This window comes from Protopterus annectens, chromosome 10.part0 (assembly GCF_019279795.1).
Source record: "Protopterus annectens isolate FY-2018-M chromosome 10.part0, PAN1.0, whole genome shotgun sequence".
NCBI lineage: Eukaryota > Metazoa > Chordata > Ceratodontiformes > Protopteridae > Protopterus > Protopterus annectens.
The window spans coordinates 1,786,371,974-1,786,390,579 of record NC_056744.1 but is presented as its reverse complement, the minus strand read 5'-3'; positions in this window follow the sequence as shown (position 1 = coordinate 1,786,390,579).

Here is an 18,606-nt window from a genome sequence, read left to right as displayed (position 1 = left end):
TTATTTACATACAGTACATGGAGTATTTCTAGGCCATTATTTTGCTATATAAGCCTAGATATGATGGAGTTCTGGGGAAATATAGACAACCCTCCACCAGCCACAAGGACTTTCAAAAGTAGAAGGCATTGAAGTTAAGTAGGAAAGGTGTGTTCTTAGCACATAGGATAACATCATATGACTCCTAGCTAATCTGTAAATGTGACACAGTCACTATAAATACCTTTTATCCCCTGTCAAATGTGGTGAAAAGTTTGAATGTGAAAAAAGTGATATTGATATTGGTGTAAAATGTTTTAATAGCCACTAAGCAAGCAAGGAGAATCCGCAACATGCACACATCCCAGCTACAGTGGTACCACCTAATCTGCAGTAGGGATTTTGTCTATAGTGGCTAATTTATGAGTAAATTCCTCAGCTCTGTGAATGTTTGCAGTTACTTCAGGGTGTCCTATTGCCTCTGAGTGTAGAAGGGGATAAAACACAGCCTATCCACTACCCCAGCTGTCTACTACATTGGTTTACTGTACTACAGTTATATTTGGTATCTTAAGATACCTTTTAGTGTTAATTATGAGCAGGAACTTTGTATTAAGAGATCATCCATAAATTTATCGGTCAACTGAATGTATATTGCCTTCTTTTTACATGTCAGAGCATCTTAAGGTGATCTTTATACCACCCCCCCCAAAAAAAAAGTGTCCCATTTTCTCACTCCCACCCTGGTAGTTGACTGACCAGACTGCGCCCCCCCTTTCACAGATTCCTGGATCCGCCACTGCATTGTGTATGGCAGTGCCGGCTATTCCCATTCAGTGTTCTGTGTCATACATTGTGTACGACAGTGCCGGCTATCCCCATTCAGTGTTCTGTGTCATACATTGTGCATGACAGTGCTGGCTGTCCCCATTTAGTGTTCTGTGTCATACATTGTGTACGACAGTGATGGCTATCCCCATTTAGTATTCTGAGTCAAACATTCTGTATGATAGTGCTGGCTGTCCCCATTCAGTGTTTTGTGTCATACATTGTGTACGAAAGTGCCGGCTTTCCCCATTTTGTGTTCTGTGTCATACATTGTGTACGAAAGTGCCAGCTATCCCCATTTACTGTTCTGTGTCATGCATTGTATACCACAGTGCCAGCTATCCCCATTTAGTGTTCTGTGTCAAACATTGTGTACCACAGTGCCAGCTATCAACATTTAGTGTTCTGTGTCATACATTGTGTATGACAGTGCCAGCTATCCCCATTTAGTGTTTTGTATCATACATTGTGTACGACAGTGGTGGATATCCCCATTTAATGTTTTGTGTCATACATTGTGTATGACAGTGCCGGCTATCCCCATTCAGTGCTCTGTGTCATACATTGTGTATGACAGTGCTGGCTATCCCCATTTAGTGTTTTGTGTCATACATTGTGTACAACAGTCCCGGACATCCCCATTTAGTGTTCTGTGTCATACATTGTGTTCGACAGTGCCAGCTATCCCCATTCAGTGTTCTGTGTCATACATGGTGTACGACAGTGCTGGCTATCCCCATTCAGTGTTCTCTGTCATACATGGTGTATGACAGTGCTGGCTGTCTCCATTTAGTGTTCTGAGTCATACATTGTGTACGACAGTGCCAGCTATCCCCATTCAGTTTTCTGTGTCATACATTGTGTACGACAGTGCCGGCTATCCCCTTTCAGTGCTCTGTGTCATAAATTGTGTATGACAGTGCTGGCTATCCCCATTTAGTGTTTTGTGTCATACATTGTGTACGACAGTCCCGGCCATCCCCATTTAGTGTTCTCTGTCATACATTGTGTACGACAGTGCCAGCTATCCCCATTCGGTGTTCTGTGTCATACATGGTGTACGACAGTGCCGGCTATCCCCATTTAGTGTTCTGAGTCTTACATTGTGTACGACAGTGCCAGCTATCCCCAATCAGTTTTCTGTGTCATACATTGTGCACGACAGTGCCGGCCATTCCCATTTAGTGTTCTGAGTCATACATTGTGTATGACAGTGCAGGCTATCCCCATTTAGTGTTCTGTGTCATACATTGTGTACGACAGTGCCGGTTATCCATATTTAGTGCTCCGTGTCATACATTGTGAACGACAGTGCTGGCTATCCCCATTTACTGTTCTGTGGCATACATTGTGTACGATAGTGCCATCTATCCCCATTTACTGTACTGTGTCATGCATTGTGTACCACAGTGCCAGCTATCCCCATTTAGTGTTTTGTGTCATATATTGTGTACAACATTGCTAGCTATCCCCATTTAGTGTTCTGTGTCATACATTGTGTACAACAGTGCCAGATATCCCCATTTAGTGTTCTATGTCATGCATTGTGTATGACAGTGCCGGCTATCCCCATTCAGTGTTCTGTGTCATACATTGTGTACGACAGTGACGGCTATCCACATTTAGTGTTCTGTGTCATACATTGTGTACAACAGTGCTGGCTATCCCCATTTAGTGTTTTGTGTCATCCATTGTGTATGATAGTGCCAGCTATCCCCATTCAGTGTTCTGTGTCATACATTGTTTACGACAGTGCAGGCTATCCCCATTCAGTGCTCTGTGTCATACATTGTGCATGACAGTGCTGGCTGTCCCCATTTAGTGTTCTGTGTCATACATTGTGTACGACAGTGCCAGTTATCCCCATTTAGTGTTCTGTGTCATACATTATGTATGACACAACCGGCTATCCCAATTTAGTGTTCTGTGTCATATGTTGTGTACCACAGTGCCATCTATCCACATTTAGTGTTCTGTGTCATACACTGTGTACGACAGTGCTGGCTCTCCCCATTTAGTGTTCTGTGTCATACATTGTGTATGACAGTGTTGGCTATCCCCATTCAGTGCTCTGTGTCATACATTGTGTACGACAGTGCCGGCTATCCACATTTAGTGTTCTGTGTCATACATTATGTACGACAGTGCCGGCTATCCCCATTTAGTGTTCTGTGTCATACATTGTGTACGACAGTGCTGGCTATCCCCATTTAGTGTTCTGTGTCATACATTGTGTATGACAGTGCTGGCTATCCCCATTCAGTGTTCTGTGTCATACACTGTGTACGACAGTGCCAGCTATCCCCATTTAGTGTTCTGTGCCATACATTGTGTACGACAGTGCTGGTTATCCCCATTTAATGTTTTGTGTCATACATTGTGTACGACAGTGCGGGATATCCCCATTCAGTGTACTGTGTCATACATTGTGTACGATAGTGCAGGCTATCCCCATTCAGTGTTCTGTGTCATACATTGTGTATGACAGTGCCGGTTATCCACATTTAGTGTTCTGTGTCATACATTGTGTACGACAGTGCCAGCTATCCCCATTTAGTGTTTTGTATCATACATTGTGTACGACAGTGCTGGTTATCCCCATTTAGTGTTCTGTGTCATACATTGTGTATGACAGTGCTGGTTATCCCCATTTAGTGTTTTGTATCATACATTGTGTACGACAGTGCCGGCTATCCCCATTTAGTGTTCTGTGCCATACATTGTGTACGACAGTGCCGGTTATCCCCATTTAATGTTTTGTGTCATACATTGTGTACGACAGTGCAGGCTATCCCCATTCAGTGTTCTTTGTCATACATTGTGTACGATAGTGCCGGCTATCCCCATTCAGTGTTCTGTGTCATACATTGTGTATGACAGTGCCGGCCATCTCCATTCAGTGTTCTGTGTCATACATTGTGTACAACAGTGCCGACTATCCCCTTTCAGTGCTCTGTGTCATAAATTGTGTATGACAGTGCTGGCTATCCCCATTTAGTGTTTTGTGTCATACATTGTGTACGACAGTCCCGGCCATCCCCATTTAGTGTTCTCTGTCATACATTGTGTACGACAGTGCCAGCTATCCCCAATCAGTTTTCTGTGTCATACATTGTGCACGACAGTGCTGGCCATTCCCATTTAGTGTTCTGAGTCATACATTGTGTATGACAGTGCAGGCTATCCCCATTTAGTGTTCTGAGTCATACATTGTGTACAACAGTGCCGGTTATCCCCATTTAGTGCTCTGTGTCATACATTGTGAACAACAGTGCTGGCTATCCCCATTTAGTGTTCTGTGGCATACATTGTGTACGACAGTGCCATCTATCCCCATTTACTGTTCTGTGTCATGCATTGTGTACCACAGTGCCAGCTATCCCCATTTAGTGTTTTGTGTCATATATTGTGTACAACAGTGCTGGCTATCCCCATTTAGTGTTCTTTGTCATATATTGTGTACGACAGTGCCATCTATCCCCATTTAGTGTTCTGTGTCATACATTGTGTACGACATTGACAGCTATCCCCATTGAGTGTTCTGTGTCATACATTGTGCATGACAGTGCCGGCCATTCCCATTTAGTGTTCTGAGTCATACATTGTGTATGACAGTGCAGGCTATCCCCATTTAGTGTTCTGTGTCATACATTGTGTACGACAGTGCCAGTTATCCATATTTAGTGCTCCGTGTCATACATTGTGAACGACAGTGCTGGCTATCCCCATTTACTGTTCTGTGGCATACATTGTGTACGATAGTGCCATCTATCCCCATTTACTGTACTGTGTCATGCATTGTGTACCACAGTGCCAGCTATCCCCATTTAGTGTTTTGTGTCATATATTGTGTACAACAGTGCTGGCTATCCCCATTTAGTGTTCTGTGTCATATATTGTGTACGACAGTGCCATCTATTCCCATTTAGTGTTCTGTGTCATACATTGTGTACGACAGTGCCGGCTATCCCCATTTAGTGTTTTGTGACATACATTGTGTACGACAGTGCTAGCTATCCCCATTTAGTGTTCTGTGTCATACATTGTGTACAACAGTGCCAGCTATCCCCATTTAGTGTTCTATGTCATGCATTGTGTATGACAGTGCTGGCTATCCCCATTCAGTGTTCTGTGTCATACATTGTGTACGACAGTGCCGGCTATCCACATTTAGTGTTCTGTGTCATACATTGTGTACAACAGTGCTGGCTATCCCCATTTAGTGTTTTGTGTCATACATTGTGTACGATAGTGCCAGCTATCCCCATTCAGTGTTCTGTGTCATACATTGTTTACGACAGTGCAGGCTATCCCCATTCAGTGCTCTGTGTCATACATTGTGCATGACAGTGCTGGCTGTCCCCATTTAGTGTTCTGTGTCATACATTGTGTACGACAGTGCTGGTTATCCCCATTTAGTGTTCTGTGTCACACATTATGTATGACAGTGCCGGCTATCCCAATTTAGTCTTCTGTATCATATGTTGTGTACCACAGTGCCATCTATCCACATTTAGTGTTCTGTGTTATACACTGTGTACGACAGTGCTGGCTCTCCCCATTTAGTGTTCTGTGTCATGCATTGTGTATGACAGTGTTGGTTATCCCCATTCAGTGTTCTGTGTCATACATTATGTACGACAGTGCCGGCTATCCACATTTAGTGTTCTGTGTCATACATTGTGTACGACAGTGCCGGCTATCCCCATTTAGTGTTCTGTGTCATACATTGTGTACGACAGTGCTGGCTATCCCCATTTAGTGTTCTGTGTCATACATGGTTTATGACAGTGCCAGGTATCCCCATTTAGTGTTCTGTGTCATACATTGTGTACCACAGTGCCGGCTATCCACATTTAGTGTTTTATGTCATACACTGTGTACGACAGTGCCAGCTATCCCCATTTAGTGTTTTGTATCATACATTGTGTACGACAGTGCCGGCTATCCCCATTTAGTGTTCTGTGCCATACATTGTGTACAACAGTGCTGGTTATCCCCATTTAATGTTTTGTGTCATACATTGTGTATGACAGTGCGGGCTATCCCCATTCAGTGTTCTGTGTCATACATTGTGTACGATAGTGCCAGCTATCCCCATTCAGTGTTCTGTGTCATACATTGTGTATGACAGTGCCGGCTTTCCACATTTAGTGTTCTCTGTCATACATTGTGTATGACAGTGCCAGCTACCCCCATTTAGTGTTTTGTATCATACATTGTGTACGACAGTGCCGGCTATCCCCATTTAGTGTTCTGTGCCATACATTGTGTACAACAGTGCTGGTTATCCCCATTTAGTGTTCTGTGTCATACATTGTGTACGACAGTGCCGGCTATCCCCATTTAGTGTTCTGTGCCATACATTGTGTACGACAGTGCTGGTTATCCCCATTTAATGTTTTGTGTCATACATTGTGTATGACAGTGTGGGCTATCCCCATTCAGTGTTCTGTGTCATACATTGTGTACGATAGTGTCGGCTATCCCCATTCATTGTTCTGTGTCATACATTGTGTATGACAGTGCCGGCCATCTCCATTCAGTGTTCTGTGTCATACATTGTGTACGACAGTGCCGGCTATCCCCTTTCAGTGCTCTGTGTCATAAATTGTGTATGACAGTGCTGGCTATCCCCATTTAGTGTTTTGTGTCATACATTGTGTACGACAGTGCCAGCTATCCCCATTCGGTGTTCTGTGTCATACATGGTGTACGACAGTGCCGGCTATCCCCATTTAGTGTTCTGTGTCATACATTGTGTACGACAGTGCCAGCTATCCCCATTCGGTGTTCTGTGTCATACATGGTGTACAACAATGCCGGCTATCCCCATTTAGTGTTCTGAGTCATACATTGTGTATGACAGTGCAGGCTATCCCCATTTAGTGTTCTGTATCATACATTGTGTATGACAGTGCCTGTTATCCCCATTTAGCGCTCTGTGTCATACATTGTGAACGACAGTGCTGGCTATCCCCATTTAGTGTTCTGTGGCATACATTGTGTACGATAGTGCCATCTATCCCCATTTACTGTTCTGTGTCATGCATTGTGTAGCACAGTGCCAGCTATACCCATTTAGTGTTTTGTGTCATATATTGTGTACAGCAGTGCTGGCTATCCCCATTTAGCATTCTGTGTCATATATTGTGTACGACAGTGCCATCTATCCCCATTTAGTGTTCTGTGTCATACATTGTGTACAACAGTGCCAGCTATCCCCATTTAGTGTTTTGTGACATACATTATGTACGACAGTGCTAGCTATCCCCATTTAGTGTTCTATGTCATACATTGTGTACGACAGTGCCAGCTATCCCCCCTTTAGTGTTCTATGTCATGCATTGTGTATGACAGTGCTGGCTATCCCCATTTAGTGTTCTGTGCCATACATTGTGTATGACACTGCTGGCTATCCCCATTTAGTGTTTTGTGTCATACATTGTGTACGATAGTGCTGTCTATCCTCATTTAGTGTTCTCTGTCATACATTGTGTACGACAGTGCCGGCTATCCCCATTTAGTGTTCTGAGTCTTACATTGTGTACGACAGTGCCAGCTATCCCCAATCAGTTTTCTGTGTCATACATTGTGCACGACAGTGCCGGCCATTCCCATTTAGTGTTCTGAGTCATACATTGTGTATGACGGTGCAGGCTATCCCCATTTAGTGTTCTGTATCATACATTGTGTACGACAGTGCTGGCTATCCCCATTTAGTGTTCTGTGGCATACATTGTGTACGATAGTGCCATCTATCCCCATTTACTGTTCTGTGTCATGCATTGTGTACCACAGTGCCAGCTATCCCCATTTAGTGTTTTGTGTCATATATTGTGTACAACAGTGCTGGCTATCCCCATTTAGTGTTCTGTGTCATATATTGTGTACGACAGTGCCATCTATCCCCATTTAGTGTTCTGTGTCATACATTGTGTACGACAGTGCCAGCTATCCCCATTTAGTGTTTTGTGACATACATTGTGTACGACAGTGCTAGCTATCCCCATTTAGTGTTCTGTGTCATACATTGTGTACGACAGTGCCAGCTATCCCCATTTAGTGTTCTATGTCATGCATTGTGTATGACAGTGCTGGCTATCCCCATTTAGTGTTCTGTGTCATACATTGTGTATGACACTGCTGGCTATCCCCATTTAGTGTTTTGTGTCATACATTGTGTACGATAGTGCTGTCTATCCCCATTCAGTGTTCTGTGTCATACATTGTTTACGACAGTGCAGGCTATCCCCATTCAGTGTTCTGTTTTATACATTGTGTATGACAGTGCCAGCTATCCCCATTTAGTGTTTTGTGTCATACATTGTGTACGACAGGGCCGGCCATCTCCATTCAGTGTTCTGTGTCACACATTGTGTATGGCAGTGCCGGTTATCCCCATTTAGTGTTCTTTGTCATACATTGTGTACGACAGTGCCTGCTATCCCCATTCAGTGTTCTGTGTCATACATGGTGTACGACAGTGCCAGCTATCCCCATTCACTGTTCTGTGTCATACATGGTTTACGACAGTGCTGGCTATCCCAATTAAGTGTTCTGAGTCATACATTGTGTACGACAGTGCTGGCTGTCCTCTTCAGTGTTCTGTGTCATACATTGTGTACGACAGTGCTGGCTATCCCCATTTTATTTTCTGTGTCATACATTGTGTATGACAGTGCCGGCTCTCCCCATTTACTCTTCTGTGTCATGCATTGTGTACCACAGTGCCAGCTATCCCCATTTAGTGCTCTGTGTCATACATTGTGTAAAACAGTGCCGGCTATCTGCATTTAGTGTTCTGTGTCATACATTGTGTACAACAGTGCCAGCTATCCCCATTTAGTGTTTTGTGTCACATTGTGTACGACAATGCTGGCTATCCCCATTTAGTGTTCTGTGTCATATATTGTGTACGACAGTGCCGGCAATCCCCATTTAGTGTTCTGTGTCATACATTGTGTGCGACAGTGCTGGCCATCTCCATTCAGTGTTCTGTGTCACACATTGTGTATGACCGTGCCATCTATCCCCATTTACTGTTCTGTGTCATGCATTGTGTACAACAGTGCTGGCTATCCCCATTAATGTTCTGTGTCATACATTGTGTACGGCACTGCCGGCTATCCCCATTTAGTGTTCTATGTCATGCATTGTGTATGACAGTGCTGGCTATCCCCATTCAATGTTCTGTGTCATACATTGTGTATGACCGTGCCATCTATCCCCATTTAGTGTTCTGTGTCATGCATTGTGTACAACAATGCTGGCTATCCCCATTTAGTGTTCTGTGTCATACATTGTGTACCACAGTGCCAGCTATCCCCATTTAGTGCTCTGTGTCATACATTGTGTACCACAGTGCCGGCTATCTGCATTTAGTGTTCTGTGTCATACATTGTGTACAGCAGTGCCAGCTATCCCCATTTAGTGTTTCCTGTCATACATTGTGTATGACAATACTGGCTATCCCCATTTAGTGTTCTGTGTCATATATTGTGTACGACAGTGCCGGCTATCCCCATTTAGTATTCTGTGTCATACATTGTGTGTGACAGTGCCGGCCATCCCAATTTAGTGCTCATTGTCATACATTGTGTATGGCAGTGCCGGCTATTCCCATTCAGTGTTCTGTGTCATACATCGTGTACGACAGTGCCAGCTAACCCCATTCAGTGTTCTGTGTCATACATGGTTTACAACAGTGCTGGTTTTCCCCATTTAGTATGCTGAGTCATACATTGTGTACAATAGTGCCAGCTGTCCCCATTCAGTGTTTTGTGTCATACATTGTGTATGACAGTGCCTGCTATCCCCATTCAGTGTTCTGTGTCATACATGGTTTATGACAGTGCCGATTATCCCCATTTAGTGTTCTATGTCATACATTGTGTACCACAGTGCCGGCTATCCACATTTAGTGTTCTGTGTCATACATTGTGTGCAACAGTGCCAGCTATCCCCATTTAGTGTTTTGTGTCATACATTGTGTATGACAGTGCCAGCTATCCCCATTTAGTGTTTTGTGTCATACATTGTGTACGACAGTGCCGGCCATCCCCATTATGTGTTCTTTGTCATACATTGTGTACGACCGTGCCTGATATCCCCATTCAGTGTTCTGTGTCATACATGGTGTATTAAAGTGCCAGCTATCGCCATTCACTGTTCTGTGTCATACATGGTTTACGACAGTGCCGGCTATCCCCATTCAGTGTTCTGTGTCATACATTGTGTACGACAGTGCCGGCTCTCCCCATTTAGTGTTCTGTGTCATACATTGTGTACAACAGTGCCGGCTATCCCCATTTAGTGTTCTGTGTCATACATTGTGTACGACAGTGCCGGCTATCCCCATTTAGTGTTCTGTGTCATACATTGTGTACGACAGTGGCGGCTATCCCCATTCAGTGTTCTGTGTCATACATGGTGTATGGCAGTGCTGGCTATCCCCATTTAGTGTTCTGAGTCATACATTGTGTATGACAGTGCTGGCTATCCCCATTCAGTTTTCTGTGTCATACATTGTGCACAACAGTGCCAGCCATTCCCATTTAGTGTTCTGTGTCATACATTGTGTACGACAGTGCCGGCTCTCCCCATTTACTGTTCTGTGTCCTGCATTGTGTACCACAGTGCCGGCTATCCTCATTTAGTGATCTGTGTCATACATTGTGTAAATCAGTGCCGGCTATCCGCATTTAGTGTTCTGTGTCATACATTGTGTACGACAGTGCCAGCTATCCCCATTTAGTGTTTTGTGTCACACATTGTGTACAACAGTGCTGGCTATCCCCATTTAGTGTTCTGTGTCATATATTGTGTACAAAAGTGCCGGCAATCCCCATTTAGTGTTCTGTGTCATACGTATTGTGCGACAGTGCCAGCCATCTCCATTCAGTGTTCTGTGTCACACATTGTGTATGACCGTGCCATCTATCCCCATTTACTGTTCTGTGTCATGCATTGTGTACAACAGTGCTGGCTATCCCCATTTAGTGTTCTGTGTCATACATTGTGTATGACAGTGCCGGCTATCCCCATTTAGTGTTCTATGTCATGCATTGTGTATGACAGTGCTGGCTATCCCCATTCAGTGTTCTGTGTCATACATTGTGTACGACAGTGCCGGCTATCCACATTTAGTGTTCTGTGTCATACATTGTGTACAACAGTGCTGGCTATCCCCATTTAGTGTTCTGTGTCATACATTGTGTATGATAGTGCTGGCTGTCCTCATTTATTGTTTTGTGTCATACATTGTGTACGGCAGTGCCAGCTATCCCCATTCAGTGTTCTGTGTCATACATTGTTTACGACAGTGCAGGCTATCCCCATTCAGTGTTCTGTGTTATACATTGTGTACGACAGTGCCTGCTATCCCCATTTAGTGTTTTGTGTCATACATTGTGTACGACAGTGCCGGCCATCTCCATTCAGTGTTCTGTGTCACACATTGTGTATGACAGTGCCGGTTATCCCCATTCAGTGCTATGTGTCATATATTGTGTATGACAGTGTTGGCTATCCCCATTTAGTGTTCTGTGTCATACATTGTGTACGACAGTGCCGGCCATCCCCATTTAGTGTTCTGTGTCATACATTGTGTACCACAGTGCCGGCTATCCGCATTTAGTGTTCTGTGTCATACATTGTGTACGACAGTGCCAGCTATCCCCATTTAGTGTTTTGTGTCATACATTGCATATGACAGTGCCTGCTATCCCCATTCAGTGTTCTGTGTCATACATGGTGGACGACAGTGCCGGCTATCCCCATTCACTGTTCTGTGTCATACATGGTTTATGACAGTGCCGGCTATCCCCATTTAGTGTTCTGAGTCATACATTGTGTATGACAGTGCCAGCTGTCCCCATTCAGTGTTCTGTGTCATACATTGTGTACGACAGTGCCGGCTATCCCCATTTTGTGTTCTGTGTCTTACCTTGTGTACGACAGTGCCGGCTCTCCCCATTTATTGTTCTGTGTCATGCATTGTGTATTGTGTACCACAGTGCCAGCTATCCCCATTTAGTGCTCTGTGTCATACATTGTGTACCACAGTGCCGGCTATCTGCATTTAGTGTTCTGTGTCATACATTGTGTACAGCAGTGCCAGCTATCCCCATTTAGTGTTTCCTGTCATACATTGTGTATGACAATACTGGCTATCCCCATTTAGTGTTCTGTGTCATATATTGTGTACGACAGTGCCAGCTAACCCCATTCAGTGTTCTGTGTCATACATGGTTTACAACAGTGACGGCTATCCCCATTTAGTATTCTGAGTCATACATTCTGTACGACAGTGCTGGCTGTCCCCATTCAGTGTTTTGTGTCATACATTGTGTACGAAAGTGCCAGCTTTCCCCATTTTGTGTTCTGTGCCATACATTGTGTACGAAAGTGCCGGCTATCCCTATTTACTGTTCTGTGTCATGCATTGTATACCACAGTGCCAGCTATCCCCATTTAGTGTTCTGTGTCAAACATTGTATACCACAGTGCCAGCTATCCACATTTAGTGTTCTGTGTCATACATTGTGTATGACAGTGCCAGCTATCCCCATTTAGTGTTTTGTATCATACATTGTGTACGACAGTGGTGGATATCCCCATTTAATGTTTTGTGTCATACATTGTGTACGACAGTGCAGGCTATTCCCATTCTGTGTTCTTTTTCATACATTGTGTATGACAGTGCCGGCTATCCCCATTCAGTGCTCTGTGTCATACATTGTGTATGACAGTGCCGGCTATCCCCATTCAGTGTTCTGTGTCATACATTGTGTACAACAGTGCTGGCTATCCCCTTTCAGTGCTCTGTGTCATACATTGTGTATGACAGTGCTGGCTATCCCCATTTAGTGTTTTGTGTCATACATTGTGTACGACAGTCCCGGACTTCCCCATTTAGTGTTCTGTGTCATACATTGTGTTCGACAGTGCCAGCTATCCCCCTTCAGTGTTCTGTGTCATACATGATGTACGACAGTGCTGGCTATCCCCATTCAGTGTTCTCTGTCATACATGGTGTATGACAGTGCTGGCTGTCTCCATTTAGTGTTCTGAGTCATACATTGTGTACGACAGTGCCAGCTATCCCCATTCAGTTTTCTGTGTCATACATTGTGCATGACAGTGCCGGCCATTCCCATTTAGTGTTCTGTGCCGTACATTGTGCATGACAGTGCTGGCTATCCCCATTTAGTGTTCTGTGTCATACATTGTGTACGACAGTGCCAGTTATCCCCATTTAGTGTTCTGTGTCATACATTGTGTATGACAGTGCCGGCTATCCGCATTCAGTGTTCTGCGTCATACATTGTGTACGACAGTGCTGGCTATCCCCATTTAGTGTTCTGTGTCATACATTGTGTATGACAGTGCTGGCTATCCCCATTTAATGTCTTGTGTCATACATTGTGTACGTCAGTGCCGGCTGTCCCCATTCAGTGTTCTGTGTCATACATTGTTTATGACAGTGCCGGCTATCCCCATTCAGTGTTCTGTGTCATACATTGTGTATGATAGTGCCAGCCATCTCCATTCTGTGTTCTGTGTCATACATCATGTACGACAGTGCCGGCTATCCCCATTCAGTGTTCTGTGTCATACATGGTTTATGACAGTGCCGGGTATCCCCATTTAGTGTTCTGTGTCGTACATCGTATACGACAGTGCCGGCTATCCCCATTCAGTGTTCTGTGTCATACATGGTTTATGACAGTGCCGATTATCCCCATTTAGTGTTCTATGTCATACATTGTGTACCACAGTGCCGGCTATCCCCATTTAGTGTCCTGTGTCATACATTGTGTATGACAGTGCCGGCTATCCCTATTTAGTGTTCTGTGTCATACATTTTGTGCAACAGTGACATCTATCCCCATTTATGGTTCTGTGTCATGTATTGTGTACCACAGTGCCGGCTATCCCCATTTAGTGTTCTTTGTCATGCATCGTGTACGACAGTGCCGGCTATCCCCATTCAGTGTTCTGTGTCATACATTGTGTACAACAGTGCTGGCTATCCCCATTTAGTGTTCTGTGTCATACATTGTGTACGACAGTGCCGGCCATCTCCATTCTGTGGTCTGTGTCGTACATCGTGTACGACAGTGCCGGCTATCCCCATTCAGTGTTCTGTGTCATACATGGTTTAAGACAGTGCTGGTTATCCCCATTTAGTGTTCTGTGTCATACATTGTGTACGACAGTGCCGGCTATCCCCATTTAGTGTTCTGTGTCATACATTGTGTATGACAGTGCCGGCTATCCCCATTCAGTGTTCTGTGTCATACATTGTGTACGACAGTGCCAGCTATCCCCATTCAGTGTTCTGTGTCATACATTGTGTATGACAGTGCTGGCTATCCCCATTTAGTGTTCTGTGTCATACATTGTGTACGACAGTGCCAGTTATCCCCATTTAGTGTTCTGTGTCATACATTGTGTATGACAGTGCCGGCTATCCCCATTTAGTGTCCTGTGTCATACATTGTGTATGACAGTGCCGGCTATCCCCATTTAGTGTTCTGTGTCATACATTTTGTATAACAGTGCCATCTATCCCCATTTATGGTTCTGTGTCATGTATTGTGTACCACAGTGCCGGCTATCCCCATTTAGTGTTCTATGTAATGCATTGTGTACGACAGTGCCGGCTATCCCCATTCAGTGTTCTGTGTCATACATTGTGTACAATAGTGCCGGCTATCCCCATTTAGTGTTTTGTGTCATACATTGTGTACGACAGTGCCGGCTATCCCCATTCAGTGTTCTGTGTCATACATTGTTTACGACAGTGCAGGCTATCCCCATTCAGTGTTCTGTGTTATACATTGTGTATGACAGTGCCGGCTATCCCCATTTAGTGTTCTGTGTCATACATTGTGTATGACAGTGCCGGCTATCCCCATTCAGTGTTCTGTGTCATACATTGTGTACAACAGTGCCGGCTATCCCCATTTAGTGTTCTGTGTCATACATTGTGTACGACAGTGCCAGCTATCCCCATTTAGTGTTCTGTGTCATACATTGTGTACCACAGTGCTGGCTATCCGCATTTAGTTTTCTGTGTCATACATTGTGTATGACAGTGCCAGCTATCGCCATGTAGTGTTTTGTGTCATACATTGTGTATGACAGTGCTGGCTATCCCCATTTAGTGTTCTGTGTCATACATTGTGTATGACAGTGCTGGCTATCCCCATTTAGTGTTCTGTGTCATACATTGTGTACGACAGTGCCAGCTATCCCCATTTAGTGTTTTGTGTCATACATTGCATATGACTGTGCCAGCTATCCCCATTTAGTGTTTTGTGTCAAACATTGTATACCACAGTGCCAGCTATCCCCATTTAGTGTTTTGTGTCATACATTGTGTACAACAGTGCTGGCTATCCCCATTTAGTGTTCTGTGTCATACATTGTGTATGACAGTGCCGGCTATCCCCATTTAGTGTTCTGTGTCATACATTGTGTACGACAGTGCCGGCCGTCTCCATTCAGTGTTCTGTGTCTTACATTGTTTACAACATTGCAGACTATCCCCATTCAGTGTTCTGTGTTATACTTTGTGTATGACAGTGCCGGCTATCCCCATTCAGTGTTCTGTGTCATACATTGTGTACAACAGTGCTGGCTATCCACATTTAGTGTTCTGTGTCATACATGTTGTACGACAGTGACGGCTATCCCCATTCACTGTTCTGTGTCATACATAGTTTATGACAGCGCCGGCTATCCCCGTTTAGTGTTCTGAGTCATACATTTTGTACGGCAGTGCAGGGTGTCCCCATTCAGTGTCCTGTGTCATGCATTGTGTACGACAGTGCCGGCTAACCCCATTTGGTGTTCTGTGTCATACATTGTATACGACAGTGCCGGCTATCCACATTTAGTGTTCTGTGTCATACATTGTGTACGACAGTGCCAGCTATCTCCATTTAGTGTATTGTGTCATACATTGTGTACAGCAATGCTGGCTCTCCCCATTTAGTGTTCTGTGTTATATATTGTGTACGACAGTGCCGGTAATCCCCATTTAGTGTTCTGTGTCATACAATGTGTACGACAGTGCCGGCCGTCTCCATTCAGTGTTCTGTGTCTTACATTGTTCACAACATTGCAGACTATCCCCATTCAGTGTTCTGTGTTATACTTTGTGTATGACAGTGCCAGCTATCCCCATTCAGTGTTCTGTGTCATACATTGTGTACGACAGTGCCGGCTATCCCCATTCATTGTTCTGTGTCATACATTGTGTACAACAGTGCCGGCTATCCACATTTAGTGTTCTGTGTCATACATTGAGTACGACAGTGCCGGCCATCCCCATTTAGTGTTCTGTGTCATACATTGTGTACAATAGTCCTGGCTATCCCCATTTAGTGTTCTGTGTCATACATGTTGTACGACAGTGACGGCTATCCCCATTCACTGTTCTGTGTCATACATGGCTTATGACAGCGCTGGCTATCCCAGTTTAGTGTTCTGAGTCATACATTTTGTACGGCAGTGCAGGGTGTCCCCATTCAGTGTTCTGTGTCATGCATTGTGTACGACAGTGCCGGCTAACCCCATTTGGTGTTCTGTGTCATACATTGTATACGACAGTGCCGGCTATCCACATTTAGTGTTCTGTGTCATACATTGTGTACGACAGTGCCAGCTATCTCCATTTAGTGTATTGTGTCATACATTGTGTACAGCAATGCTGGCTCTCCCCATTTAGTGTTCTGTGTTATATATTGTGTACAACAGTGCCGGTAATCCCCATTTAGTGTTCTGTGTCATACGTTGTGTGCGACAGTGCCGGGTAACCCCATTTAGTGTTTTGTGTCACACATTGTGTACGACAGTGCCAGCTATCCCTATTTAGTGTCCTGTGTCATACATTGTGTATGACAGTGTTAGCTATCCCCATTTAGTGTTCTGTTTCATACATTGTATACTACAGTGCCGGCTATCCCCATTTAGTGGTCTGTGTCACACATATACCATCAGTTGTACTCCTTTTGTTTTGACTCTCACACAGTTTGCAACATCTCAGCACTGCTTAGTGTATTGGTGTGTAATGTATTATTGAGGTGCACCATGGCTGGTATACATCCCTACCTTGCTTGTCATCTTTCCTTAAACTGTATTGCCTGCCGCATATGTATCTCATCTATCCTTTATATATATTACCAGCCTTTGTCCATCCTGTACTTTGCTATTTTATTATGTGTTTGTACCCACCCTTTTCCACACTTCAGCTTGCCATGTCTTTTGAATACCTTCTTTTCTCAAAAAAAAAAAAAAAAAAAAAAAAAAAGTACGGACTATTCCTGCCAAAGAAAAAAAATGCACCTCTGACTCTCCTTCTTACCTTTCTATGTTACCACCCCTTTTTTTCATCCTCACAACACATCTGCTTTGTTCTTGCACTGTTTCCTTGGGTGTTTGCATTACTTATGTTCCCCAAACATGGTTTGCACCCATTGCTAGCTAAAATTACAATGTTAATGTTGTGTGGATGCAATTCCGCCATTGTTATATTTTTTATTTTGTTTTTGTGCATTATGGCAGATTCCACAAATGATAATCGATGTGGGTGTATATATACATTCATGTTTTGTGTTGAAATTGGCAACATGTTGCACATGTTTGCGGTATTGGGAGGGTGGCCTAATGGTTACAGTGTTTGCCTAACAAACACAAGGTGCAGGATTCGAGTCTCCCAAGGGATAACTGGCTAGGCTTAAAATGGCTCGCAATGGCAGTTAGCCTAGTACTAATCTATGAACCTATTACCAATGCACATTTCTTTTCTGTCAGTGTTTTCCACATATTACTGAAATGTTTCATTAAGCTTGATTACCTGTCACACACACATTGTCAATAAAAACATATTACGTTATGGATGTTTTTATTTGTAATATGATTTACAAGACCTGACTGTAGTTGCACTGACACTGTTGGTTATTTATTGTGTCTGCATTGCAATGGAATATGCTCATTACACCAGGACACATTTGCATGTTACTTGACTACTTACCACCAATCTTGCGTGGAATTCACCAGCCCTTAGTATAATATAAGGCAGAGTCTAATCTGAAGCTTATGCAGCTGCAGCAACAACTGGGAAGATTGTCTAATGTGACTTCTAACTCCTGAACTGCACCTGATTTTAAGAAACTAAGCAAATAATAGAGCATTGAATCATATTTGGTATTTTTTTTAATTGTGCCACATAAGTAACCTGGGACACATCAGATTTAAATAAAGTTCTTCCTTCCCAGCTAACAGCAGAAGTGTTGAGAACTTATTGTCAAGATTGGGACTGGTTACAACTGGCAATGAATAACTTACAGAGGCATTGTTAGCAGGGGCTGGTATAACCATATAAGTACAAGCTGTGAACATTCATAACGGTGCTTTTAATGCTCTTTCCAATCTGTCCACTACTAAAATTCCTAACATTTCATTTTACTGTTATTATAAGGCCAATGACCACAACCTTATGATGTGTTTAAATCATGCATCTGAGCTGCTACTGCTTGTCAGGAATAAAAATCAACTTGTGAAATTTTGCTTGGGTATGGAGTACCACTTTGCAATATCCTTTTTCTCATATTACTCTTTATTGCAAAATGATGCCAAGAACTCTGACAAGGTAGTAACTTTAGTGATTTAGTTAATAATTCATTTTTTTAATTGAATTGTCTCTTTTTAAATCTAAATTTGTAGTAAAATGTACATCAAGAAAAAGCATCAAGTAATGAGTTAACTCATTTAAGATATGACGTA